We start from the raw sequence: 27691 nt of genomic DNA, 5'->3' as shown, positions 1-27691 counted from the left end.
ATATATATAGCATTACAAATTCAAAAAGAAGTCCAATAAAGTGCATCCATTCATCATAACCAAAAGAAGTCCAATAAAGTGCATCCATTCATCATAAAAAGTGTCCCACATGGCCTCAGGGAGTGAATAAAGTAGTTGTAGTTTATCGATGAGTTTTTGTAAGAAAAAAAAATTTTAATATTTAAAATTTTATAAACAGTAATCCCTAGCTTCCACCTTTCACTGAAACCGAAACAACCAAAACACTGAAACAACCAAACATCTGAAAAATGTATCTGGCAAGTCCATGAAACCTATAAAACTGAATAATATTTTAGAAATAAGAACAGTACAAAAACATTAATGTTCACCTTTTATTTCTATTTAGCCTTCATACAATCAAGAAATGTGAAATCACCATAAAAAAACAGAGTCTCTGACTCACCATGTCAATATTATTTACTATAACATTGCTGCTTAACGACTGTTAACAAAGCAGTGCTCTGCTCATAAATGCTTCTTTATCAGATAAAATGAAAATGCCATTTAAAATTTTCTGAATACAGTCGGTTACCTTCAGAGATACATTCATATAAAACATATGATTTTGAAACGTGCAGTGCTAATGTATATTCAACAAAGTCAAACTGTCAAAGCCTTTTGGAAAATCTTTTTGAAAGTGAAAATAACATGACATACAGCCAAGTATGGTGACCCATACTCAGAATTTGTGGTACTCAGAATTTGTGGCAGTCAGTGTTGATATTATAACTTTAAAAAGCTATCAGACATATTGTAACACTTTTCAATAAGCAGGGTTGTGTTTAGAGTTAAGTAACCACATAGCACACTCAAATATGAGCAGACCTTCCAACCTTGGAAAAATGTTTTGAGTATGGGACGGGACACAGGGTTGGGGTTCATATATTATGGCTAATGTCAGAATAATTGCACAATGTGCAAAATGCAGTACTTAATTTTAAATATTTTCCAAAGCTTAGCATGTCTGCACTCAGTCACACACACATTTAACCTCGGTCTTCGGTTCAGTTCTGATGGTTTGGCACATAAGATAATTTTTCGTGATTTGTAATTTAAAAAGCTATTAAAAAATACTCCAGTACACTTCTGCACTGTAGAAAAACATAGATTATCACATCTACTTCCAGAGAGAAGTATTATTTTTATGGATTGGCCATTATTTAGAGCTATGAACACATGTAATGTCTGTTTAATTCATACTGGACGCCAGAGGGCTGGAAAATCCACATATGTATCACAGAAGTAATAGAACTCATGACACTCCAGGAAATCCCTAATATGCTAATCAACAAAGCCTTTATTACAGCATGTCATATATTTTCTGCCTCATTCTGTGACAAGAAGCCACACCAAGTCATAAAATTAAGTTGTTTCAAACACTCGACTGATGTTGCATAGTAAAAACATATTATGATGTTCTCTTTTGTTGGACGACAGGTTTAGAAACACTTTCCATTCAAGTCATTACAAGTGAAGATGTTCGGCGTGTGTTGCTTTTTCAAATGCATGTTACAATCAGGGAGGCTTTTCCTCATCTCAGCACATAGAGAAAAATAAAACACTGGCAAAAACTAAAAAAAAAAAAAAAAAAAAAGAAATCAATCAATCAGATGGCAGGAGTGGAATTTTGTGTTGCTGACGATTTGTAGTCTCTTTTTAATGATAGGCCTTATGCATTTGTCAATGCTCCACACATGCTATTTGGGGAATGAACTCAGCACTCCGATTGGCCAAACTCTTTTTCTTGATTTGAGAACTGCACGTGTACAGAGGCATCACCAGGTTTTTGTGTAGTTTAGAGTGACAAATCGTACCTGCGTACTTCGAGGTCAAAATGCATACCCGCTACGCAAAATGCATACAGGTTGGCAGGTCTGTATGAGTACAGTTCAATCCACTAATGTCAATCAAATGTCGCTACTCCTTTACTGAATCACGGAACGATCCAATCAGTGCCTTGTGTCTCTGTGCATTTATCTGTGCATTTAGGGGAAGTCGTGGCCTAATAGTTAGAGAGTTTGACTCCTTACCCTAAGGTTGTGGGTTCAAGTCTCAGGCTGGCAATACCATGACTGAGGTGCCCTTGAGCAAGGCACCGAACCCCTAACTGCTCCCCGGGCGCCGCAGCATAAATGGCTGCCCACTGCTCCGGGTGTGTGTTCAGGGTGTGTGTCTGTGTTCACTGCTGTGTTTGTGCACTTTGGATGGGTTAAATGCAGAGCACAAATTCTGAGTATGGTTCACCATACTTGGCTGTATGTCATGTCTTTGTACTTTGTACAAATTAAGTTATGTGGAAAAAATAACTAAATAATAATTTCACCCGAATGATGATAGCAGCCTAGTTTTTAGATGCATGCTAAAAACACAACTGAAGTGAAACACGAGATTATAAAGAGCATCCATTTCTGCTGAGTGCATCAGCTGTCATCAACAATGATCATGTGCCACAGAGCAGTTTCTCAAACAGAAATGTCCATGACCCCAGACGGTGACTGACAGTCTAATAATGGCTACAATACACAAGGCCATTCTTGATAAGGAGCTCAGTGCTTCAGAACTGCGGTCTTCTCAAGAGGATGTTGTGTCCGGCCTGGGAAAGCTGATAAGATGCTCAGTCCTCTTCACTTCAGAGCGACACTAGCCATCTGATTGGAAAGCTGAAAGTGCTGCTCTCTCCGGGATCAGCTGCTATCAGATGGGTTTTAATAGTTCACTTGCTGGAGCTCTTGAAGAAAAAACATTCCTCCAGGATTCAAGCACATTCAAGATGCATTCAAGGGCTCACATCATATAACATATCAATCAAATTTTCCTCATACTTTTGAAATACAAGAGTTGATACTGGAAATACACTGTAATTTTAAAAGTCATCCTCTCAAAAAAAAAAAAAAAAAAAAAAAAATAATATATATATATATATATATATATATATATATATATATATATATATATATATATATATATATAATTTCTTGAAAATAGACTGCAAAATCAACTTGTTCCAAACTCATGAAAACTGCTGACTTTTCAAGTTAGACACTATGGTCAGGGTTACAAACATCACAATGAAAATTAGACTATGAGGGACAAATCTGTTCAATATTAAAGATCAACTAAAATGTTTTTTGTTTTTTTTTCTGCTATCCCAGTCAGGCCAATAGTTTGGATTTTTAATTGCCAACATCATCATTGGCCCCACCATAAATGAATGATCCATTTTTATTTTTAGCAATTTACTTTTATATTTCCTAGAAACATTAGTATTTTTTAATGAAATTATCCATTAATTGAGAAATCAAATGTGAACAAATTTTAAAACATCAGGCATCATACACTTACCGACACTGTAAATGTTTACAGAGAAAAACACTAAACACAGCAAAAATCGGTGCAAAAGCTTAAGCTTACGTTTACCATATTTGATGAGCTCAATGTACCTGTTAATCACTGTTTGTGTGAATAAAAGCCCAGATGGAGTCTGTTATATAAAGCAGTCTTCAAAAGAGTTGGATTAAAAGTATACAAAGTATGGACATTTATGATTTTAAAATGTCAGCAAGTATATGTGTCGTAATCATAGACTGTATGGTCGTAATGTATGACATTCTGAATGTCATACATTACGACTATACAGTCTATGATTAGACGAATCGCACTGAATAGGCCTAACGTTACTACTGATAAGCCTCATTTTACATCAACATATCTCCAGACATGAGAGGGTCTGTACTGACTTGATTTTTTTATAGCGTTTGATACCATCGAGCATCCTTTTATTTTTTATTGTTTAGAACACTTTGAGTCTGGGCGCTATTTCAGCAATAAAATGAAAACACTTTATGTGGGTGGCAATAGTTCAGTAAAATTAAGTCAAGGCACCTCACAAACATTTTATCTGAAAAGAGGTGTGAGGCAATGTTGCCCAGTTTCAGTTTATCTTTTTCTTATTGCTGCTCAGATGTTTATTTATTTTATTAAACAAGTGAGTAAGAAGGAATTCAAGTTGAAGGGAGAAGTGTCTTGATAAGTCAGTTGGCCGATGACATGGCTCTTTTTAAAAAAAAAAAAATAAATAAATAATAATGCTTGTCAATTTCAGTCGGCTATCAAAATTATTAAACTATCATCAATAAACCCATTACTAATACTCAATTAAAAAAAATTACAATCTATTGCCTTGAAGATTTGCCATGACAAATCCATTTGTAATATTCCTGTAAATGATGCTCCAATCTATTTAGGTATGGCTATTTCCAAAAATGAACCCTGTGATCAAAAAAGTAAAGAGCAGATTTAATATTTTGTTACAGAGGGATTTATCTCTTAAAGGTCATGCTCTACTTCCTAAAGCAGAAGGTATTTCTAGGCATGCCTATGTTGCTTTCTCAATTCATTCAAATAGTAAGATAAATGAGATAATTGATCAAACAATGTAAAAAAAATGTGGAAAAACAGTGTGCAGTATATTAGAAATATATAATAATGATAGTTAATTCATATAAAAATGGTGGTCTTGATTATTTAGATTTTTCTATCTTAACATTTTCTAAATTAACTGGTTGAAGTATTTTTTGAAAAACCCTTCTTCTGTGTGGAATACATTATCTAGTACTGTTTTTGACAAACTTGGTGGTCTCTCATTTTTGTTAACGTGATAACAAAATTTAAAAACTGCCTGTTAAATTGTCAGCTTTTCACAGGCAAGTACTTTTGGCTTGGAAGTTAATTTACAAGCACAATTTTTCACAAGAACCGCTATCCCTTGCCTCTCATGTCTTCAGCCTTCGAGATCTTGCAGGGGGCGAGGTTTTTCACAAAATTAGATCTACGCAATGCGTACCATTTAGTTCGAATCAAAGAGGGAGATGAATGGAAGACCGCGTTTAACACGCCCCTCGGTCACTTTGAATACCGGGTTCTTCCTTTCGGTTTGGTCAACGCTCCCGCTGTCTTTCAGGCTCTCATCAATGATGTCCTGAGAGATATGCTTAACAACTTCGTGTTTGTATACCTTGATGACATACTTATTTTCTCACCCTCCCTCCAGGTGCACGTCCAGCAGGTTCGTCGAGTCCTGCAACGTCTCTTAGAGAACCGCCTCTTTGTTAAGGCCGAGAAATGCATATTCCATTCTCAGTCAGTTACGTTTCTGGGATCTGTCGTTTCCGCTGGGGGAATAAGTATGGACCCTTCCAAGGTTCAGGCCGTCATTGATTGGCCTGTACCCGATTCCCGAGTCGCCCTTCAGCGCTTCTTAGGCTTTGCAAATTTTTATAGACGATTTATTCAGAATTTTAGTCAGGTGGCTGCCCCACTTACTGCGCTCACCTCGGTCAAGTCCCGTTTCACTTGGACCGAGGCGACCCAGTCTGCGTTCGACCGCTTGAAGACATTATTTACCTCCGCTCCTATTCTTATCAATCCTGAGGTCGAGAGACAATTCATCGTCGAGGTCGACGCGTCGGATGTGGGGGTGGGGGCGATACTTTCACAGCGCTCGCCTTTAGACGATAAGGTTCACCCGTGTGCATTCTATTCACATCGTCTCTCTTCCGCGGAGCGCAATTATGTTGTGGGTAACCGCGAGTTACTGGCCATTCGTCTGGCGTTAGGTGAGTGGCGCCATTGGTTAGAGGGCTCTTCGCAGCCATTCATTGTCTGGACTGATCACAGGAATCTTGAGTATATTCGATCCGCTAAGAGGCTCAACGCGCGTCAGGCTCGTTGGGCACTTTTTTTCTGTCAATTCAATTTCACGATTTCCTATAGACCTGGTTCTAAGAACACCAAGCCTGATGCTTTATCTCGTCTGTTCGGCTCCTCAGAGGATGCCCCAACCAAGGGGAACATTCTCCCCCTGGAGTGTGTGGTTGGGGCTACCGTATGGGGGGTTGAGCGGATAGTCAAACAGGCTCTAAACCGCGCTATTACTCCACGACAGTGTCCCAAGGAATTATTATTCGTTCCCGAACCTGTCCGCCCGGCAGTTCTCCGTTGGGGGCATTCGTCTAAAGTCTCAGTTCATCCTGGTGTCAGGGGTACGCTCACCGTCATTCGTCAAAGATTTTGGTGGCCTACTAGAGAACGTGATATTCGTCGTTACGTATCCGCGTGTCCTGTCTGCGCCCAGACTAAGTCTGGCAATTCACCTCCCACCGGTTTACTTCAGCCACTTCCGACTCCGTCACGTCCGTGGTCGCATATCACCTTAGATTTCGTTACAGGTCTCCCTCCATCCATGGGGAATACCGTCATCCTCACAGTGGTGGATCGATTTTCTAAAGCTGCCCACTTCGTTCCACTTCCCAAATTACCCTCGGCTAAAGAAACAGCTCAGGCGGTAGTAAATCATGTCTTCAAACTCCATGGTCTCCCCACAGATGTTGTTTCCGATAGGGGTCCGCAATTTATCTCTCAATTTTGGAGGGAGTTCTGCCGGCAGATCGGCGCCACCGTCAGTTTGTCGTCAGGGTATCACCCCCAAACTAACGGGCAGGCCGAACGGGCCAATCAAATTTTAGGTCGTATGCTCCGCAGTCTAGCATTCCAGGCTCCTTCATCCTGGTGCGAACAGTTGCCGTGGGCAGAGTATGCGCATAATTCATTACCGTCATCTGCCACGGGGCTTTCTCCATTTAATGGTAGCCTCGGTTATCAACCCCCACTCTTCCCCTCTCAGGAGCTCGGGGTTTCCGTTCCGTCGGTTGAGGCATTCATTCAGAGATGCCATCGAACATGGAGGAGGGTGAGAAATGCCCTTTGTCGGACCAAGGCTCACTCTCGCTGAGCAGCCAACCATCATCGCGTTAAAGCCCCAAGATATATTTGCGGCCAGCGAGTCTGGCTATCCACCATTAATCTTCCTCTACAGTCCAGCTCCCGAAAGCTGTCGCCTCGGTACATAGGACCTTTTTCCATTATTAAGGTTCTCAACCCCGTTACTGTCAAACTCAAACTTCCTCCCAGTCTTCGACGCATCCATCCCGTGTTTCATGTGTCTTGCTTAAAGTCCGTTATTCGGATGCCCGCCCGCCCTGTCCCTCCGCCTCCTACCCTTGTTGAGGGTTCTCCTATCTATACTGTCCGCAGGCTTCTTGATGTTCGCCCTCGAGGTCGCGGTTTCCAGTATCTGGTCGATTGGGAGGGATACGGTCCTGAGGAGAGAAGCTGGATTCCATCTCGGGACGTCCTGGACCGCTCGCTCATCGAGGATTTCCATCGCTCTCACCAGACTTCACCTCTGGGAGCGCCAGGGGGCGCTCGTTGAAGGGGGGGTACTGTCATAAACCGGTCTCTTCCTTCTGTTTGTTTACCTTCATTCACACACGCGCTCACTCATACAGCTGATTACTATTATCTCAGCGCTCGCGCTGCGCACACACTCTAATCATTCCCATTCATGTTTCTCCTCCTCACCTCTCTCGCAGCTGTTTCCCTTTAGAATTAACATTTACACTGATTATCTCTCACCTGATCCTTCTCTCTCTCTAATTCTCTCGGCTACTTCTAGTCACTGTTTGCTCTGTCTTTTGTTGGATTATTGTTGAACGTTGAGCTTACGCTCTGTTTCTTAGTTACGACCTCTTCAGCATTTATTCTCTTGAGAATTCCCTCGTCTCGTCCTGTCCCGTCCTATCCTGTTGTTACGTTAGTAAGAGTTGGTTATTCACCTTTGTTCTCTGCCCAGTTCACCTTCTGTCTGTGGACCATCACTCACCTGCCGTCTGCGAGTTGTTTGCACCGGACACGAGGACGGAGAACTGTTGTTGCTCTTTGATCTTCTGGCACTGATTCCGGTCCCTATCATTTGTCCGTCAAGGATCTTCATTTTGTTATTTCACAGATCTGCGTCTGTTGACGGCAGTCTCCTTGTTTGAAGTTATTGAACAATAAACTGTACTGCATAACCTCTGCTTTTGGGTCCTCTATTCAAACCGGTGACAGTAATGTCTCTAGAGCGGAAATAACACAATTATTATTATAATTTTTTTAAATCAGTAAATAGAAATGCTAAATCTCTAGAACAGCCATAACGAAAAAATCAGTAAGTATGAATATAACGTCTCTTGAATAGACATAAAGCAAAAAAAAATAAAAAATTTGGAGCACAACTCAATTAAGGCAACTTGTGAAAACTAACTTTGCAATGGCAGTCCGTATCTCTTTTCAAGTTTCTGTATCATTTTTTGGAAGCTGATTTTATTGACAATATTCCAGGGCACCATATCTTTGCATTGATGATATTAAACAACCAAATATATTAATAGACCTTCTTGAAAAAACATACCATCTAAAGGGAAAGATAATGAAGATGAACACAATGCGCAAAGTTTCAAGTTAAGCGATTTCCTTTCAGAGATAACACTTAATGTAAGACCAAATTCAATGTACAGTTTATTAATAAAACATAAAGGCAAGCAAAGGAGCCCAGAATATGAACGCAGTGCACAAAGTTTTATGCCAAACTTTTCTTAATAACAGTTATCTATAGGTGAGAAAACTTAAAATTGGTGTTGTTTTCCATGGATAGTGTTTATAAAAAGAGAAATATGTGAGAAAATCCCTGGTTTCATGTTTTTGAGAGATTGTGCTTTTGGTTTAGAAATCATGCATATTCACATCTTGCATTTAGATTCTGCTTAATTACACAGCCCCTTAAAGCAAGATATTGAAAAGCAAACTATCCTGACGTTTGCATATCTGGAGCACTACAGCATGCTGTCATTGCTCACCTGAAGCTTGTCATCCTCCTGCTCGTCCTCGTGGTGTTGTGGTTCGGTCCTGGTTATGGTGGGAACAATGTGCTCAGCTATCAGCTCCGCTTGCACTTTAGAAAACTTGTCGACCAAGCGACTGTCTCGTGAACGCTTTGCTCGCATCACCTCGCTGGCGTTCGTTCTGTTGTTGGAATTGATTTCAAAAACAGTCTGAGGAAACATATATATGCAGATCATCCTATAAACATCTGAACTGCATTATACATATGATTTATACAGCGCCAATGAACCTTAACAGACGCCCATGAGCACCATAGGGGTGTGACGAGACACTTATCCCACAAGATGAGACAAGACACGAGACTGGGCTCACGAGAACGAGATGAGACGAGACAAGATTTTTAGACTTTTTTAAAGAAATCATCAATGATGAAATATACAGTGCCCTCCATAAGTATTGGAACAGTAAAGACAAAATTGTTATGTTTGCTGTGGAGTCAAGAAATCTGTAAATATGATTAAAACAACTACAGAATGTCACATTTTATTATTGGGCATAGATGTTTTACCAACTAAGTAGATCAGCAATTTTAGAGTTTCATCTCCCTATCTGATGTGAGCATAAGTATTGGAAGAGTTGCCTCACAGGTCTTTCTAAGTGTTCAGCCGTGTCCTGTTGCATTAATTCTTCTGATATTAAAAGCAGGGAATGTGTATTATCAGTTATATCTATTGCTTCTGCATTCTAAGTCTTGCATTCGATGATGACACACACAAACCAGGAAGAAGACGAGGAAGCCAACTCTGAAAGAAAAGCAAGCAATTTGGATCCTAAAAGAAAAGAGGAAGTCAATTAGAACTAAAGGAAAAACAAAGGGCATGAAGAAATCAAGAGTTTGGAAACATCAGCAACCAACGACGACCTGATCTGCTGACCTGATCTGCTGAGAAAAACAACAGTAGTTGATGACAGACAAATCATAAAAGCTGTGAAAATGAACCCTAAAATACATGTCTGTAAAATCACCAACAACCTCCAGAAAGCTGGGGTGATGATCTGTCAATCTACAGTCCGCAGGAGAATTTGACACAGAATTACAGAAGCTACACAGCAAGATGCAAAACTCTGATCAGCACCAAAAATAGAAAGGCAAGATTCTTCACCAGTGTGAGCCAGTAGAGTTTTGGAACTGAGTTGATGGACCAATCTAAGTGATTGGAAAGCAAAAGTGTGGAGAAAAAAGGGAACTGCAAATGATCCTAAGCATACAACCTCATCTGTAAAGCTTGGTGGAGGTGGAGTCATGGCATGGGCATGCATGGCTGTCTCTAGAACAGGACCTCTTCATTTTAATGATGACTTATGTATGATGGCAGTAGCAGGATGAATTTGAAAGGGTACAAAATTATCTTGGTTACCAATATTCAAGAAAATGCCACCAAACTCATTAGAAAGCACTTCATATTGGATCAGGACAATGACCCAAAACACCCTGCCAGTTCACTCAAGGACTTTATCAGGGCAAAGAAACGTAAATTCTTAGATTGCCCAAATAAATGTCCAGATTTAAATCCGATTGAACATTAATTTCACCAGCTGGAGAGGAGACTAAATACAAAAACTCCCCAAAACAAGCAACAGTTGGAATTGGCTACATTAAAGCATAAGACCAAGAGTCTGGTGATGATGTCTATGGGTTGCAGACTCACTGCTCTGATTGCATACAAGGGATCTGCAACTAAATATTAGATTTTAATCTTTTACATCTGCCTTAAATTCAACTGTTCCAATACTTATGCTCACATCAGTGGGATAAACTCTAAAAGTGCTGTCCTTTTTATTTGGTAAAACATGTATGTGTTGAAAGACCTAATAATAAAATGTGACATTCTGTAGTTTTGTTCCATATTCAACTTTTAAATATATCTGCAAATGTCTTGACTCCACAACAGAGAAAGCAATTTTGTCTTTACTGTTCCAATACTTATGGAGGGCACTGTATAGGGAAAAATTGTCTTTTATTCAACTGAAAAACATAAAATGCAAAAAAATGTAGGTGCATTTTGAAATCAAATTGTACTTTATAAAATTAAATTAATTCATTTTATGCAAGTATAAACAACATGTAAACACTGTAAAAGGTTTTGCCACAAACTCAACTGAACAGGCAAGTAATTGCACAAAATTATATAGTATACATAAAAATAAATAACACAAATAATATCCCTTTAAAGTAGCAGTCAGTCAATTTTATTATTTTGTAAACTGATTTCCACTTTAATAAAAAAAATGTCTTTTTCCATTTAATTTTTCTCAACTCCTTTTCAATAGTAAATTTCCACATCAATTTATTAAAAGTTTAACAAAAATTACATGTTTAGGGCCCTATGAAATGTTTTATTTTTTCTCACCATATTATTTATTTATTTTTATTGTTACCAAATTAGCATGTGTTTTAGCATGTCTAACTATTTGAATGCATAAAACAACTTAATTTATTCATTCAATCTTTTCTTAAAGTAGCCTTATGAATTTTCTTCCCTCAGAAATTCTGTGTTGTGTATTTACATTTTTCTGGTTATCAGATGAAGGCATAAAACATTAATTTAATTATTTAACTTTATTTTTACAAACTTTATTTTTTGGCAAACAAAGGGGATTTCCTATTAAAATTAAAACATGGAAGAAATGTTGTGTGATTATTCCTTTAAAATAATGTTTGTTTCATTTTAGTAGTAGTAGTAGTAGGCTGTGTACATTCTATTGTCTTATTTTGACGGGTTGCCATGAATACCTTTACAGTTCTGTGTATGTGATATGATGCTAGTTTTACTCAAATCAAATGGTTAAATTCTCATGAAGTGATTCTCAGAGCAGTTCTGGAGATGTTGTTCATGTGTTTACGTCCTCATTTAGTGAGATTTAGCTGAAATCACCGCGAGCGTCATGCGCGCTTCAGTGTGTGTAAACCGCGAGTCTGCGCCATTCATTAACAGAGACAGGCTGAACATGCAGGATTCGTATTTAAATCGGCTTTTGCTGCTTCATATTTACAGATACTAGTCCATATCGTGATTTGATTTAAGTGTAATGACCTACTTTTGGTTAATTAATTCAAAATGTGAGAAATTCTGTGACACTCCACGTTAAACTGTGAATTCCTCTTTTATGACTGGATAAAGACTTCACTGCTAATTTTCCCGCTTATCATGCGGCCACTTGCCTGATGTGAACATAATATCTTACATACCTTAAGTCAAGTCAAGTCATCTTTATTTATATAGCGCTTTAAACAAAAAAGATTGCGTCAAAGCAACTGAACAACATTAATTAGGAAAACAGTGTGTCAATAATGCAAAATGACAGTTAAAGGCAGTTCATCATTGAATTCAGTGATGTCATCATGCAGCTCAGTTCAGTTTTAAATAGTATCTGTGCAATAATTTGCATTCAAGTCAACGATATCGCTGTAAATGAAGTGTCCCCAACTAAGCAAGCCAGAGGCGACAGCGGCAAGGAACCAAAACTCCATCGGTGACAGAATGACAAAAAAACTTGGGAGAAACCAGGCTCAGTTGGGGGGCCAGTTCTCCTCTGACCAGACGAAACCAGCAGTTCAATTCCAGGCTGCAGCAAAGTCAGATTTTGCAGAAGAATCATCTGTTTCCAATGTTCTTATCCCGGTGGTCGTCTGAGACGAGGTCTTTACAGGGGATCTGTATCTGGGGCTCTAGTCCTGGTCTCCGCTGTCTTTCAGGGCTGTAGAGGTCATTTTTAGGTGCTGATCCACCATCTGGGCTGGATACATACTGGATCCGGGTGACTGCAGTGACCCTCTGACTTGGATACAGACCGGACCTAGTGGCTACAGTGACCTTGGAATTAGAGAGAAACAGACTAATATTAGCGTAGATGCCATTCTTCTAACGATGTAGCAAGTACATCGGGTGTTATGGGAAGTGTTCACAGTTCCGGTTGACCTAATTAATGCAGCCTAAAAATCCTTTAACGGATTTGGATATTAGAAGTGTATTAGTATGTTATGTGTAAGCCAGGTTAAAGAGATGAGTCTTTAATCTAGATTTAAACTGCAAGAGTGTGTCTGCCTCCCGAACAATGTTAGGTAGGTTATTCCAGAGTTTAGGCGCTAAATAGGAGAAGGATCTGCCGCCCGCAGTTGACTTTGATATTCTAGGTATTATCAAATTGCCAGAGTTTTGAGAACGGAGCATACGTGGAGGACTATAATGTAACAAGAGCTCGTTCAAATACTGAGGTGCTAAACCATTCAGGGCTTTATAAGTAATAAGCAAGATTTTAAAATCTATATGATGTTTGATAGGAAGCCAGTGCAGTGTTGACAGGACCGGGCTAATATGATCATACTTCCTGGTTCTAGTAAGAACTCTAGCTGCTGCATTTTGGACTAACTGGAGTTTGTTTACTAAGTGTGCAGAACAACCACCCAATAGAGCATTACAATAGTCTAATCTTGAGGTCATAAACGCATGGATTAACATTTCTGCATTTGACATTGAGAGCATAGGCCGTAATTTAGATATATTTTTGAGATGGAAAAATGCAGTTTTACAAATGCTAGAAACGTGGCTTTCTAAGGAAAGGTTGCTCTCAAATAGCACACCTAGGTTCCTAACTGATGACGAAGAATAGACAAAGCAGCCATCAAGGCTTAGACAGCGTTCTAGGTCATTACATGCAGAGCTTTTAGGCCCTATAATTAACACCTCTGATTTTTCAGAATTTAGCAGTAAGAAATAACTCGTCATCCAGTTTTTTATATCGACTATGCATTCCGTTAGTTTTTCAAATTGGTATGTTTCGCGGGGCACTTTTAAGCCTCTCATTTTTGATGAGAGGCTTAATAACAGCCAGTTTGAAGGTTTTGGGGACATCTTTGTCTTTGAAGAGAACCTCTGCTTGAAAAGAATTGAGTTTTGGGTCTTGACCTGTATTGACATTGTGATTGATACTGGGTCTGAGACTGCACCTGTGTATCCGGGTTGTGCAATGGCAATGGTCATAAGTTCTGCTTCTTCCACCTAAATGAGACTGGAGAAAACTCTTCAATTTCACTACAGTCATGTCATCATTGGTTATTAACATATCTTTAAAATGTCCAGGTTTAATCATGCGGAACAACCCCCCCCCCCCCCCCCCTTTCAGTGCAGCCTTCCTTAATGCCTTCGTCTATTTGCTTGCACAGGTTGCGGAAACTTATGTCAGACACATTGTCGCCTATTTGTACCCCATGGATCCTTAATTCTCGACGTTGCAACATTGCAATATCTCTGATGGAGACCATGTTCTCAGGTGCAGAATGAGATGTACTGTGATTACTGAATTCATGCCTTGGAATGCTGGAATATGCGGGATTATTACTGTTTGGAAGATGTGTGTGTGATGTGACTGTGGCTGTAGGTAGTGTGGTAGGTATAGTTCTACTGGCTAAAAGTTTTCTACCTAAATCCTCATAGTTGATAACATTCTCTGGTACTCATCCTCTGATGTGTCTGTGTTATGAGGTGCAATAGATGGCTGGGTAACCATTTCAGTCCTAGTAGCACGTTGCTCTACAATTCATCAATACAATCATTTAAATTCAACAACACAGTAATCCCTTGATCAGGTAGCCTAGACAATTCACAGCTGTTCATGTAAGTGACAATATAATTAATGTAGCTCTCTTCATCACCATTCTTTAATTGTGTAACATCTGCATCTGATGCTGAGTTAATGTCTTTTGCCAGTTGGAAGAGTTCACCTGTGTTCAAAGTGTAGACTTTCTTCTTGATGTTCCAGACAAGTCTCTTTCTTTCTTCGTCGGACATGATGCACTTCCAGGTAGATCTGGTTATGTGGTGATGCACCTGGTCGGGATGATGCTGGTCACCTGCTCCCCTTATCCTCTCACACACATGTTGCTCCCTTCCTGAAGAATGTGCTTTGCTGTCCCTAGGTTCAAAATCACTGGACCAGGCGTCTTTAGAGTAACGCTGATTCCGGACAACGAGCCCCCAAAATCTGGGAAGACTGTAAGCAGTAATCAACTTGACATTAAATGAGAGAGAGAGACAAGAGTTAGTTGTTTCCTTAACGGTCCTCTTTGTTGTCTTTTAATACACATACACATTTGCATTTCAGAGTCAGTAAGACACTCTGAATCACAAAATGATTCATAAACATGTTGGTAAAAAATAATACACACTGTTTAGATCAAATAAACAATAAATAAATAAATAAATAAATGATATCAACCTTAACCAAATTTACAGGAATGCCCTAATTCTTACAACTGGCCTGAATTCAGGTAATGTTAAGTATCTTAAGTAAACAACTCAAGTGAGTAATTTATTTCAGGTAAGTGATACATGAGTAAACTTTTCTATGACATACTGTAAGTGTATTAAAATTATTAATAAAATAAATAATCAATTGAAACAAATTATTTGGACAATAAAACATGTAAATTACAGTTTGGTATGAAATTTAATTAATTTAAACAAACTTGACATTAAATGAGAGAGAGAGACAAGAGTTAGTTGTTTCCTTAACGGTCCTCTTTGTTGTCTGAGGATGCTCAACTGCCACCCAGAGTTCAGAAAATGCAGCTGAACTATTCAGTGCAAACTCATCATATATTTAAGTAATTAAAATAAAACTTATATATACATGTAAATAGAAATGAACAAATGTAAAAATAAAAAGGAAATATATATAAATAATTTAATATGTGACCCAAACTATATGTAGGGTGGTCACATTATGGCTTACATCCGAACGGCTCAATCTCTAACTGTTTTTAAATCTTCTCTTAAAACCTCTAATAAACTTTAGCTTTTAATTCATTGTGATATCATGTCAAATTAATTAATTAATTTATTTTTTTTTATTTTTTTATTATTATTATTATTATCTTGTGTATTGTTCAGCACTTTGGTCAGCCCTGCTTGCTGTTTTTAAATGTGCTATATAAATAAATACAAACTTGAACTTGAAACTTAAAATGATGATCCAGGAAGTGGTATATGGCTGTGCAAGCTTTGGAGGTGTTGATGGAAGCGATTTACTGGATTTATGCTTTGATAATCGTACTGAATATTATCCAGATATAGTTTTTGATAAAAATGTGATTTTTGCTGAAAACTATAAATTTTTATGAAACCTACCTATATTCAAGTGTTGATAAAAAAAAGAATGCTTTAAGGTAGAATAAAACTGATTTTTTTTTGTTTTTTTAAAGTAGGCGCTCTGATCTTTATTTTGGTGTATTGCATATTCAAATATTCATATGGCAAAATATACTGGTGGCCATCAAATTTTAGTGAAAATCATCAAAATCACTGGCGGTGGCTGGGAACTTTTTTCAAAAATGCTGGCGGGGAAAGAGTTAAATTAACAGGGCTAAGATAGATAGATAGATTCCACCATGCCACTCAATGTTATTTTAGTACCATTAATTACAGTTATTTTCTATTATTGTTTTTGTTAATATTTTTAATTTAATTTTTTTATATTTTGTTTTCTCTTTAATTTCATTGATATTTATTGCATTTACTTAATGATTTTACTTATTTTTATATATATATATATATATATATATATATATATATATATATATATATATATATATAAAATGCTGGCTGGGAGATGCTGGCATATAAAGAATAACAGTATTTCAGAATTCATGCAAACATAATCTGCTCTGTCTTATGTGGATGCTTGGGGAACTGTTGGGGGAAAACATCTGATGTGTAACATTATATTAGATCCATGCATAGGACATGTGTATCATTATCATAATGTTAATCTAACAATAAAAGAAAAGAGGGAATTACTCGTTGCACTTCATTGAATGCTTTTGTAGTTTTAATAATCAATGTATTTATAATGAACATGCTTAAGTTATTTTTACATTTGATTGTTTTTCGTACATGAATGCTTTAGTTTAGTTATAAAATGATAAAGGTAATGCATTATTTGTTTCTTTCTATGCTATTTGTTCTACTGTTTTTTTGTTTGTTTGTTTGTTTTGTCTGTTCTTATTTATAATAGCAAAGATAAATATAATAAAATGAGCTGTATTGTAATTATTAATATAGTAATTAATGATAAGCAATGACGGAGGAATTCACTATTGACTTCAAATGGGTGTGACTCAGTCATTTTTTGTCCGATTCCAACAAATCATAAATCATTTTGAAGGTCTTTTAATTGAGAATTTCAGTTTTCCCCCAATTTTTTATCTTTTTTAATTGCTCATTGTGACTCGTTTTGTCAGCACAAGTCAGATTATTCTCATGAGGAAGCACATGTGGAGGCGATAAATGACAACAATGCATGCACGATGTTTCCGGTGGTATGGCAAGTGTAAACACATGAATCGGATAAGGGTCACAATTGAAAGAACGTGTAAACGGACAGCCAAAAAAATATCGGATATAGGCAACAAATCAGAATTGGGCATCAAGACCTGCAGTGTAAACGAGGCCATATTTACCCAAGACATGATGCACCAGTACAGTTATTACCCAGTTTTAATTTCTGTATGTCCGCAGAGTTTGCCGTACCTTGTGTGTGTTCGGGGAGGGCGAGCTGAATGGGTCGACCCAAGAACAGATGAAGGTCATAGAGTTAAGGCACTTCATCGGTACACACCAGACTGAAGGCAGTTCCTTTTCTGCCAGCGCGCACCACACGACCTGAAAGACAGAGATTAGGATTAAATGTCCACCTCAGACCGCTGGACAAGTTTCAGTCTGCTCCGTCACACCGACTCTGTGCAGGAAGAGTTTGCCCTTCGATGGGAAGTTGTAGTTGATTAACGTTGTCCAGGAGCGGGATGTCAATGCCACGGGCCACCACATCTGTGACCAGCAGCACCATGGCCTTGCGTTGGACAAAGCGGCCGATGTTGATCTTGCTGGCTGTCTGGTCCAGAGCGCTGTAGATGTAGGCGCACTCAACGCCCTCGACCATCAAGAGCTGCAGACACAGAGAGAAACAGATCAAAACCAGGGGTGAATGATGAATGAATGAATGAGGAGCTACTAAAGCATCCAGTCCAGTTTGCACTCAGCACATGTGAAGACACAGTAAAGCAAATTTTCCAGAATATTTTGCACCTCTTTGAGATACTCCACATGATGTTTGGTGGCTACAAACACCACCGTCTGTTCTTGTGGCTTCACCACATTTCTCAGCAGATGCAGCAGAAGGGCTGGTTTATCATCCAACCGCAAGTGGAAAAATGAAAGCTGAAAAATATCATGGATGCTATTAAGAATTCTATTAAAATGAAAAAAAAAAATTATACTTTTATTCCTCAAGGATGCATTTAATTAATCAAAAGTGACAGGAAAGATATTTTTTATAATGTTACAAAAGATATCCATTTCAACAAAATGCTGTTCTTCTGAACTTTCTATTCATCAAAGAATCCAAAAAACAAAATGTAACAAGGTTTCCACCAAAATATTTGGCAGCACAACTGTTTTCAACATTGATGATAATCAGAAATGTTTCTTAAGCAGCAATTCAACATATTAAAATGAATTCTGAAGGATCTTGTGACACTTGTGATGCTGGAAATTCAGCTTTAATCACAGCAATAAATTACATTTTACAATATATTCACAAAGAAAACCGCTATTTGAAATTGTATTAATATTTCACTGTTATTACTATATTTTTGATGAAATAAATGCATCATTGATGAGCATCATGATGAGCATTCTTTATTTAAAAAAAAAAAAAAAAAGAAAAAAAAAAGAAATAGGATGACTATTTCTGGACAGGATTTCTAAATTGCTTAATATGTCTGGGTTTTGGCTTTGTTTTCCTATTGATGGTCTCTCTACAGTCCTCATACATTGTACACGTATTTGCATTGCTTTAAAGGGGTCATATGATGCAATTTCAAATTTTCCTTTGTTCTGAGTTTGTGTCGCTTTAACATGCATTTGTGAATGAAACATCTTCACAAATTTAATAAGAAGCGCTTATCAAGAAAAGAAAAGCTTTAAGGGCTCCATGAGGTTTTCTGTGAAGTTCAATTGTTTAACATTTGAAAAATTAAGAAATTAAGACAGCTGTTGATATTAGTATTAAAAATTTACAGTAGCAAAGTAAAAAAATATATATCTCTCTCATTTTTGGTTTAACAGTGAAATATTACAGAAGAAACAAAATAACCAGTTTCATTTTTACTTAGTCATTTTTATATTTTCATTAAATAAAAATAATAATTAATGTTATTATTATTATTATTAGGCCTGTCAAAACGATTAATTGTGATTAATCACATCCAAACTAAAAGTTTGTGTTTACATAATATGTGTATGTACTGTGTGTATTTATATTTACATTTACATATAAATACACACACATACATGTATATATTTAACAAATACATTAGTGCTGTCAATCAACTGAAAAAGTTAACTAATTAATCACACATTTTTTCTGAAATTAATCGCAATTAATCCCACCTAACATTAAAGTTTTTAAATATCCTTTTATATTGCAATAATTTCACATTCAATCTTCAAATTGATGTAGAAACTAAATTCTAAATTAAATATAGACTAATCCTTAAAGCTACAAAAGTGATTGATTTCCTTTTTTTTCCTTTTGTTCTTTGATTCAACGGACATCACAGCAGCTATGTTATTAGGTTATTTTTGCTGCTTTAAGAGCTGCTGCTGCTGAACATGATGCGGATCTGACACGCATCCTATTTTCTCACAACTCTTTACCTTTTTCTGATCCACTTCAGTTCTTAAAGTCTCTACTAATGAGCTGACAAGTTGAATCGGGTGTGTTAGATGAGGGAGACTGGGCTGCTCCAGGACAGTTTTGAAAACCACTGCATTCCAGAAACATGTTCTTAAATGTGACTCATATATAACAAATACTTACATGCAGTTTTAAGACAGCTTTAATTGCCTTTTTGGAAACTTTATGACTTGACTGACGACATAACTACGACATTGCATGCTCATTGCATGAAGTTATATATAGCACGCGCCACTGCATTTGTGCGTGTAATTGAAGAGTACGTGATACAAGCACAGTATACTGGCTGACAGGACAGGAAAATTAGATTTTACTGACATATGGCCTGACAATATCTCATCTGACCGCTCGTTTGACTAGTGCCTGGCGCTGAGGCAAAGTTGGACTGGGCATCGTTTCATGTTGTAAAAACAGAAGCAGCAGTTGTGAGTGGGGTAACCAACCCTGGCTCCACCCGTGTTAATTATGGTAAATATTTTTAACACGTTACAGCCCTATATACTTAAAAGCGAAATCGAAGAACGAACTGATGAGAAGTCATTTCGAACAAAATCCGTTCACAAGTTCACTTTGATTCAAGACTTTTATTCATCACATACACAACTATATAGAGCATATATAACCAGCAGTGAAACGTGAGTAGTTCGAAAAGTAGTGAAATGTGAGTAGTTCGAAAGTAGTTTGGAAGTTCGAAACTGCTTACCAAACCAAACTTTCAGGAAAAGTTTGTTCCGGCTGCAAAACACTTTTGTACTACCATTAGTCTGTGATGAAAATCAATTTAAATATGTGACGATTCAAATCAGTTGAGATGCCAAACAAATCACAAAATATTGGAGTAGGAGTTTATATGAATGTATCTCTGAGGGAAACTGACTGGCTTTAGAAAAGTTCACGTGGTATTTTCTTTTCATCTTGCCTTGAACAATGCTTAAAGCAGTGCTCATAAGCAGCTCTGCTTTGTTTACAGCAGTAACCCAGGAAACACTGTATCATTGCTGTTCATAAGTGCCACCTGCTGTCAGAGAGTCAATCTACATCTCATCCAGCTTCATTCAGATATGTTTATGTAGTACTGTATAGTTTGACAAAACTAAAGTCAGGCCATTCTGTTTTTGCTTCAAATTTCGAAATTATACAGTCTAATTTAGATTAAAAACTACTCATGCTGCATTTATGCTGCATCTTTGTTTGGATCACGATTAAAATCCAGTGGTTGCCTCTAATTTTAAATGGAAAGAGCACAGACAAAGCCTTAGTTTGTTCATATTAAGTGATTTATTTTATTTGTGTAACATACTTGTTTGACTTGGGGTTAGTTTTAAAATTTCAATTTAGTTTTGTTATATTTTAATTTCACAAAGAAATGTGCAGCAATAGTCTAATAAAACAACACCTTTTCATTTACTGTATAACGTAGGGTTGTAACGATTCACTCATTCATCGATCTTGAAACATCATTTTTTAATCGTGAATCGACGATTTTGGACAGTAATCGATTTAAAACATTAAATGTAAAGTGTCTAAAGCATACGCACAGTTCCACTGAATGATAAATGTGTTTTAACAATGCTGTTGAACCGAATGTACGAAGGAAACTGTTAAAATAACCACAGCATTAACAACAACCTTGAAATACGAGCACAAAGTTTATCTAAAAATCAGATACATGAAAGTAGCGTTCGCTGCTTTAGCACACAGACATCGGGCGCGTTTTCTTTCAGAATCATCATTAGCTGATGGAGAGGAAAAGTTAAATACTATAGAATTTTATTTTATTAAACTAAGATAAAGAAGTTTTTACACTGAAAGAGAAGTGATCTGGCATCCATAGAACTTAAGACGTGCCAGGCTATATCTGCAGCTAAGCTGAATAAAAAGCAGAATGAACTGATGAAATGTTAAGACAAAAAAACACAATAAACAAATAAAATTTCTGAATGATGCAGTGCTAATTGACATATCATTTATTACAGTACATAAACTACAAAGTATATTTTCTACATTATTCTGTGGAGAAAATTTAAATAATTGTAGTATATAAAACAATCATAAAATTGCCATTAGGAAAATTATAGATTACAAATGATTGATTATTGTCCAGCAGCATATTTGATTTCTTACAGCAAATTCAGGTAACAGATAAGAAACGATTTCCTTGTAAAAAAAAAAAAAAAAAAAAAAAAATTTAATAATTATAATAATACATACATACATAAAATTATTGTATTTGACATTTCTGTAACTTCTGAAATGATGGCTATGCCCTTAGTGTGACAAAATGTTAGCCTATACATGATACTTTTAAAGCTCTTTTTTGGCTTACATAAATTTTTACATATGCCATGTCATGCCATAGCATCATTAAACTAGCATCTAACAATGGACAAGTTTTGGTTCTGTAACCATAAAGGCTGCTGTGTAATTTCCCCCTTGACTAAGCATTTAAAAAATTTAGGGGACACATTTAAATAATCCTGTGAATGCAGAATCGAATCGTTATAATCCAATCGAATTTAATTTAATTGTGAATCGAATCGAATTGTTCTAAATTTGCAAAAATCGTTCTTGAATCGAATCAAAAACCTATGAATCGTGAATCGAATCGAAGTCTACCCAAAGATTCACAGCCCTAGTATAATGTCTTCAATCTTATTTTGCAAAAGAAAAAAAAATTCTTAGAAAACTGAATTGTGAAATCAAAATCATGAATCAAATCATGAGTTGAGTGAATTGTTACATCCCTTGCGCTGAGGCTCTGCCTTCTTTCATGTGGAACTCTTCTCTGGGTTCATTTCATCTGTCGAGTCCTTGGAGGTGAGATGTCTGCGCAGTGGAGAACCACTTTATAGTAGCAAATATAAATTTTCCTTTTGATGAAATGAGACACTGACAATGTTTTTCATGTTTAATACTGCCGCTTGCTTTTAAGCAATATATTGAAAAATGTGCCATAAAATACACCTGACATGACTTCACGTTAGTGCTGATTTGCAGAGCTTGTGCAAGCATACCCATGTTGCTACGCTCAGATGCTTTTTTATATAAAAAATGCATGGTGTTCTCTCCATTTTTGTTGTGCTTATTTTAGTGGATTTTAGTGCTTAGATTATTTCTGTTGTAAAAGCCAGTTTCTTCCAGCTGAAGCTGTTGGCTAAAGTCAAGCCCTACATGCCGCGCAGGGGGTTTAAAATAATAATTCATGCTTTTATTACATCTCGACTAGACTACTGTAACTCTTTATAGAACTACTTGCCTAAATCCCTAACTACTCCCTTCAGAAAACAAACTGTTTCGGTCTCTGCCCTGTCTTCTGAGTCATCGACCTCACGTGATTCGGACGCTCAGATTTTGGAGTGCCCTGTCAGGGCTTTGAAGACTTTAATGCAGTGGTTCTGCAACTCAGACAAAGGCTCAGACAAGCAAAAAAAAAAGAAACGAAACACTACTTTTTAGGCTAATATCAATTACATTTTTCCCCAAATCATGCAGCCCTAAAACACACAGGCAGTCACACAAACACACACGCACAGTCTCTCTCACACACACAGACACACACACACACACTCTCTCTCTCTCTTACAAACACAGTCAAACACACACACACACACACATAGGAGAAGGTGACACCTCAAGGGTGAACTTACATGTCTGGATTCTCATGAAGAGCAGCGAACTGGTCATCCATGCTGACAAACAGAAATGACACACACAGAAGGTGATATTAGTCAAACACAAGACAAAAATGCATTCAACTGAATCAAGTCACCTTTACTGTTATAGCGCTTTTTACAACAGAGAATTAATTCAGACATAAACCTCATCAAATATGAGCGTATTGAGATTCTCCACCGAGAATAAGTGAGCGCCGTTTTCAGGCCTGTGAACTTCCCAAACTGAAAGCACACAAATACTCTAAATGAATGAATGAACTCTCCTGCAGGTGAGCATGAGTAAAGCGGTGACAGTACAGACCTCTTTGGTGAACTTCATGGTCTGCAGGGCGAGCTCTCGGGTGGGCATGAGGACCAGAGCCCGGGCCCCTGTCTGCGCCTGCGGAGCCTTCAGCTTCTCACACATGGGGATGAGGAGGGCAGCTGTCTTCCCGCTGCCTGTCCGGGCCATGGCCACCACATCCTTCCCATCCAGAATCACCGGGATAGTCTGAGACCAACAGAGAGACAGATTCACCCTACATACGCTCATCTCAAAGGTTAGTGTGTTTCAAACAGCTGTTTGGGGCTCAATGCTCTCTTTTTACCTCTTTACCACAGTTATTAACGTTTTAGAACTACATTTATATTTTAATTTTTTTTTTAATAATATAATCTACATTTAGAACACAACACTATAAAAATATTTTTGGAGTTGTAAATAAAACAACGATAATTGGAGTGTGCTTCGTATGAAAATTCACATTTACTCAATGGATTATTTGCCTTCTCTTTATAATTGCTTTTGAAATTTTTTCTAGCAATTTCTGAGTGAAAATTTTTTCTACACATATATTATTTAGTGTATACTTCATTCTGTATTACCTGAGCCATAAATTGACAGAAAACTGTAGGGATGCTCCGATCAGGATTTTTACAGTCGATACCAATCCCCTTTCTCAGGCTTCAAGCTTTATATAACTGATATGTAAACTCTCTGATCACGTTAACCTTTTTTCAGAAAAAGTAATATTATAGATGTTGCCTTTGTTATATTTTTTTTACATTTTTACAGTAATTATGTAATGTAACTACTGTTTTAACTAAATAAAACAAAAATCTAGTACTTAATCAGGGCCTGAATTTCACTTTGGAAAATGGGGGGAAATCCCCCTTTAGGTGGCTCTTATAGGGGGGATTTTTTAATTTGAGGAGGGAGTTTTTTTAGACATATGGGGAGGTGGGGGCTTTACTATTTATAGTGTTGTTGATTCATATTTATATTGTGAAGAAGATGCTTTAAAAGAACTTTGTTTCAACAGTCAGTAATAAAATAAGAATAGATAAATGACAAGCAATGGCACAAACAAAGACAATTACAATATACAATTAAAATTAATTGTGCTTCAAGTTTTTCAGGTAGGTTTAACCATAATATTCAGGTATAGAAATACCACAGACATGGAATAATCTATTTAACTTTAAAATAACACCTGTTAGTCTTCAATGTATAAATAAACAATGTTTACAATTGTAAGACTCATCTATCCTTTTTTACACATAAATATTATATAAGTGCGGAAACTGTGGGAATCAGTAGAATCCTGTGCCAAAATTCAAGCCCTGATTTCACACCGATGATATGACTGAGGTGCCAAATCTTTACGTCCCCGCACATCATGTATGTCCTCACACGTTGACGCCATCACATTGTGATCGGTTTATGAGATCGGCCAAGTTTAGTGAGTACCGATCGAGTTACCGAAATATGATTATCAGCTGATCGATCGGAGCATCCATAGAAAGCTGCTGTTGTGTGAAGGAGTGATGGCAAACATGACATATTTTCTCTTTTCTGACCAGCATAATCAATCTCTCAATGCTTTTCCCTATTTTATGTAGAAACCCGATCGTTGATTTTTTTTCTTTGCTATTAGAGCAAATGAGGATGCAAAAGTGATATTTGTTGTAGTTTGCGTTCACAATTATAGAAGTTTACCCGACTATGATGACTTCAGATTCTGATAAACATGGAAATGTGATAAGAATCCATTCGTGTGTTTTGATCACCATAGCACATTACCTTCCTCTGGAAGGGTGTAGAAACTTTATAGCCCTTCTTCATGATGCCTTTATACACTGGATAACTGAGACCAGCGTGACCACAGAGCACACTGACTGAGCGCCAGAGATCCTGTGACTGACTGACTGATGACAGTGTTTTACATATAACGTCTCACCCATGGACTGAAAGGCTTCAGACTTCTTCTTCTTCTTGTTCTGGGCTCTGATGAGCTCTCTGGTGTCAAGCTCCATGACAGAAACACACTCAGGACGAGGCCGGGAATCAAGGAAGTCTTCTGCTGGACTGGACAACAACACAGTGATGTGAAAACAAATCACAGTCTGGCAGTAATTCATGACAAAACAGCATTTCCAAAGAAACTCACATTCTATTGGCTAAATAACAGTTAATCCTCATAACACATTCAAAATCTGCACAGTGTAGACACATGCATTTTCTGTAAAGCTGCTTTAAAACTATGTGTATTGTGAAAAGGACTATACAAAAAAATCTGAATTGAATTGAACTGAATTCCCAGTCCATTTGGACCAGAAGAATTGTTATTTAAAGTGTAGTCATAACTCAACATTTTAACATAAAACCATATTTTATCTAATCAACAACTTCTCATTAATGAGTGAATGTGAAAATTTATATTTTTTATGTTACTATGATGTTATTACTATGTTATAACTGTGTTTACCTTTTTTGTTAAAGAATTGACAAATTATTTTAAATTTTAAACTGCACATTAACCAAAACTATAATACTGTTGGTGTCTCATATTATATAATCTGAGATTATATCAGTATTAACCCAACTAAAATGAATGAAATCTAATTAAAGTCTTTTGAATTTAACCCATGAACAGTCAAAATTTGTAAAACCTATGTTTATTTCTGGTAAAAACAACATAATTATTACTTTGAAAAGTTTTCAAACAAAACAAATTCATTTTACTTTCTTAATCTTTCACTTTCAGTTGAAAAAGTGGGCAATTTTTTTGTGTGTGAGATATAGGGAAAAAACTAAACCTATTTTACAAAAGTTTTTTTTTGACACTAATATAACTTCATAAATAATTACACATAACATAGTTTTGACATCTTATGGTACTCCATACACACCGGAGTCCGAAATAGCCCAAACACAAAATGTCTAACATTTCTTTAAAGGGTTATATATCTTAAAAAAAAATATTCTAACAAATCTGAAAAATAAATTATGTATATGTTAAGGTTCTTAAAGAATTTAAAACTATTTGTTCCCTTACAAAACAACTGTTTTTTTTTTTTTTGTTTTTTTTATGTATCTCTTCCAGATCAATAAACCTAAATGCGTTATGAAGGTTAAGTCTTAATATAAATTGTACTGTGCCATCTAAAGCTAAATGAACACACTTTATAATTAACCTTACACATTTGTAAAGGAAACTGGACTGATTGTAAAAGGTGAATCTAACTCATAGCTCGTCAAACTAACACAAAGAACATTCATACAAACATCCTCTTTTCAGTTGTTTACTATTTAAAATCATGGTAACAGGGTTTTTGAAATCGTACTTTAAATACTGTGGGAAAATTTGATGGGCGTGGTATTTTTTGATAACATACTGACATCTGCTGTCATAGTAAAACTGTCATCAGATTCATGTTTTCACGTTTGAGGGACACAAACAGTCTCTGACTGAAGGAAAGTGAACTGATAATAAAGAGCAAACATGTTTAATGTTTGTTGTGACACTGTGTGCTGATCATCTTTGATTCCTGCAGCTACTTCAAACTCTTCATCGTCAGACTGGAGCTCGTGATATCTGTGTGTCGAGCTCTTCTTCCTCTTCTTTAGCTTCCTCTTCCTCTGCGCCATCGTGTTAACTTCTACAAACCCGAGAGCTATACGAATCGTGCTGTCGAAGAAACGTCGCTATTTGATCGAAGCAAGCAGTCGCTCCGTGAAATGAAAACACCGGAGATGTTTGGAAACACACGTGAAGGCGTTCCTGCGCATAGAGATGACGTCAGAGAACGAGTCGCTGCAGTTCACTGAGCTGCCGCACAGTGGCGCCACGAACAGAGCAATAATGCAATAACAGAACATCACGACCTCGTGAGAAATACTAGTTGACATTTCAGCGAATTTGTATTTGTGGTTAATACATCTTATTTAACGCTGAGGGACGGACTTACAGTCTTTACATTGACACGCACTAAATAAAGATCTTACGTCACGTAATTTTCACAACTCACAACATTCAGAGATTCAGGAAGAAGATGTTTCGCCATCTGAACAATCGGTATGTTTTTAAAGAACAGTACAATCCACTGAACACTGTACTTCTCAGATTGCCAAAAATCTCAAAGCAACAGGAATAATTTTTCTTCATTTTCAGTAATGCAACAGTAACCTATTATTTTTC

General features: G+C 37.0%; 1 pseudogene; it reads right to left on the bottom strand.

The window, feature by feature from the left end:
* Positions 1–8528: 8528 nt before the first annotated feature.
* On the bottom strand, positions 8529–27291 carry LOC109081229 (annotated as a pseudogene).
* Positions 27292–27691: the final 400 nt, after the last annotated feature.

The sequence above is a fragment of the Cyprinus carpio genome, chromosome A3 (assembly GCF_018340385.1).
Source record: "Cyprinus carpio isolate SPL01 chromosome A3, ASM1834038v1, whole genome shotgun sequence".
Lineage (NCBI taxonomy): Eukaryota > Metazoa > Chordata > Actinopteri > Cypriniformes > Cyprinidae > Cyprinus > Cyprinus carpio.
The sequence above is the reverse complement of the archived record's forward strand: the minus strand, read 5'-3'. Positions and strand labels throughout refer to the sequence as shown.